The sequence below is a fragment of the Rattus norvegicus genome, chromosome 12 (genome assembly GCF_036323735.1).
Source record: "Rattus norvegicus strain BN/NHsdMcwi chromosome 12, GRCr8, whole genome shotgun sequence".
In the NCBI taxonomy this organism is placed as follows: Eukaryota; Metazoa; Chordata; class Mammalia; order Rodentia; family Muridae; genus Rattus; species Rattus norvegicus.
This window is the reverse complement of record NC_086030.1, coordinates 43,310,333-43,312,786: the sequence shown is the minus strand read 5'-3', so window position 1 is coordinate 43,312,786 and position 2,454 is coordinate 43,310,333. Positions and strand designations below refer to the sequence as shown.

The 2,454-nt window shown below is 48.8% G+C and overlaps 2 long non-coding RNA genes across 3 annotated transcripts in view; one reads left to right on the top strand and one right to left on the bottom strand.

Annotated features, from left to right (window-relative positions):
- Nucleotides 1-299: 299 nt before the first annotated feature.
- On the bottom strand, nt 300-1,430 carry LOC134481200 (uncharacterized). Of its 2 annotated transcripts, none has more exons than XR_010056549.1 (2): nt 1,173-1,430; nt 300-480 (listed from the first exon to the last, which is right to left on the bottom strand). It is a non-coding gene; the product is annotated as an uncharacterized LOC134481200 (long non-coding RNA). The 2 variants fall into 2 exon arrangements; XR_010056548.1 differs by having other exon boundaries at nt 1,177-1,430.
- A 217-nt stretch (nt 1,431-1,647) lies between these two features.
- The window catches only part of LOC134481201 (uncharacterized), a 2,605-nt gene continuing 1,798 nt past the window's right edge, over nt 1,648-2,454 (top strand). The window contains exon 1 of the long non-coding RNA XR_010056550.1: nt 1,648-2,312. This is a non-coding gene — a long non-coding RNA (uncharacterized LOC134481201). The remainder of the gene's footprint in view (nt 2,313-2,454) is intronic.

Sequence of the window (2,454 nt, the reverse complement as noted above, 5' to 3'; positions counted from 1 at the left end):
GAAGCTATGATTCCTTTTTCCTTGGACTCAGACCTCCCCTGGGGCCCTCTGCCTCTTTGGAGGAGGCGCCCGGTGGTCTGGTACTTTCAAGGTGTAAGCTAGCACCACGCATCCAGGAGACGGAGGCAGAAAGCATCCCTTTTCCAGCCCCCTTGGAGTGGATGCTTAGGTGTCTACCAGAGCATTAAGCACTTGGCCTCCTCACTCCCTCTTCTCTCTGACAAAGCTTTTACACGGAGCACGAGTGCCCATAAATAACAGGCCAACCTATAAATAAATACAGCTGGGAGCCCACAAAAGCCCCTGACAAATGCTGTTTATTTAATTTCTCAAGTGTGGTCCATTTGGGTGCAAGGAGAAGAGCGCCTGGGCTTTAACTAGGCCAGAGTACTGCTGAGGCTTGCTTTTCGCGTGGAGCAGCCATCTTGTTCTCTCCCCGACACTTTGTTGCACTCTGTGCAACCACTGAGGAGTCTGAAGCTAGGGATGGTGAGGAAAGACGGTTTTCAGACCTTTCCCTATGAGGTTTACTCACCTCTGGGAAAGACAAGTCTGCATCACTTTAGCCTGGCTGACACGGAGCCAGAATGACCCGTGGTCTATGCCAGTAGAAAGCACACCTTGCTTCTTACTGAGGTGGGGATGAGGGACAGGGATGGACAACAATGTAAAGCACCTAGACCATTACTTATTTCAGAAGCAGGTATGCAATTGGTCCTCTGTTTCCTGCCCCAGGGCCTTTACAAGCGCCCTGCTTAAGATGCCTGTCTCTTCTTTTTTCCTACAACCAACTCTTTCTCAAATCTTCCCTGCTCCCCTGAAATGCTTTCTCTGTCTGACAAGTAAGGACCAGAGCCACTTACTTGTGTAATCTTGCAGCATCCCATGTGGTTCGTTTAAAACCCCACTTAACATTTCAGTGACAGTTATCTGCCATGTAGTTACTGGTTGGTCACTTGTCTAGCTCCCCTGAGTAGCAAATCTTCCCCCTGCTCCTCAGATCGGAGCCACTATGGCCTCTCATTTGAGCTTCCCCAGGCTCTACTCCCGGGGCCTCGGCTTATCAAGGCAGCCTGAGAAGAGTTCTGGAAATGCTGGTCATATCCGCTGTATCTCTGCATGGGATCTCCCAGGCACTCCTGTCTCAATACCAATGAAATGATGATACAGACCTACCCGTGGCTTGCTAGGTCCTGAGATCTGAGCCCACGAACTCTCTGACATCATTTCCGGCCACGCCCCTTTCCATCACTCTGTTCCATTCACGTCGCTCTTCCCGGAGTTCTAGAAGAGTCCACGTACAACCCATCTAGAGAAGGGTTCGTTCCTTATGTTCTCAAGATTCTACTCCAACAGCATCCGGTCCACTGGCCTTCCTTGATCATCTTCCCAGAGGCTCTTATCATGTACTGACTCCGTTCCCTTCGTGTGCTTTATGTCATAAAGTATGCATTTAATCAGCTCAGTATTGACCCTCCCCTACGAAACATGCCAGCCGCTACAAGGACAGTCTCCTGCATTTTTCTACTTCTCTCTTCCTAGTCACTGACACATAGGGGATGCTCCATGGGGCTAGCTGGCTTATAGGAATGTCATATTTCAACCAATGAAAAGCCTCTGTTGGGTTTGACCAAACAGTACAAGATGAGTGGATTGTTGAAGCGGGAAGCTTCTGCTACAGAGGGTTAATCTGAAGTGGCCTGCTTACCTTTGTTTTATTTCATTTTTTTCCACTCCAGCTAAGGAGGAAGATTCTCCAGCAGAGATCTTAGCAATTCATGGTGGAATATATGCACACACACACACACACACACACACATTTAATTCGATCCTTAGTGGGTGACTGATTGACTGATAAGAGGCACCTCGTTCCCAGGTGACAGATGCATGCTATTTGGTACTTTTAATCTGGCAGCTCTGAGTTTGAGCATGAGCTTCGGGACCATGTGTTGACTAGGAGATCTGTCCTCACCGTGCCTTGGACAGCCATATTTGCTCACAGTAAATGTTGTTTGGCTTTGCACATGGTCCTTGGATGGACCTCAGGGTCAAGAGAGCATTGAGGTGTCTCACACAGCCCTGGCTCTTTGCTTGATCTGAATAATGTATGCATTCCCCAGCTTCTATGATGCTTTAGGGCTCTGATTTATGGCCACGAATGTGCCCCTCCACTTGCCCTGGCTTTTGTTAATGACCTCTCATGAATTATCCACGAAATGAATGTTGGATGAGCTAATTAGGCATTAACCTTACATTAGCGATCAACCACACGATTGGACCCTTCACAGCTACTAGAATGCCAGCACAGAGCGGTAAGCATCCTGGAGAAGAGGGTAAAATGACCAGGGGTGGGAAGCAAGGAAGATAGGAGAGGTTTGAGCATGCCTGGAGGAGGGAAAGGAGGCAGGGAGCAGGCAGATGCCATGAATGTTAGGGACCTGGCTGGTTAGCTAT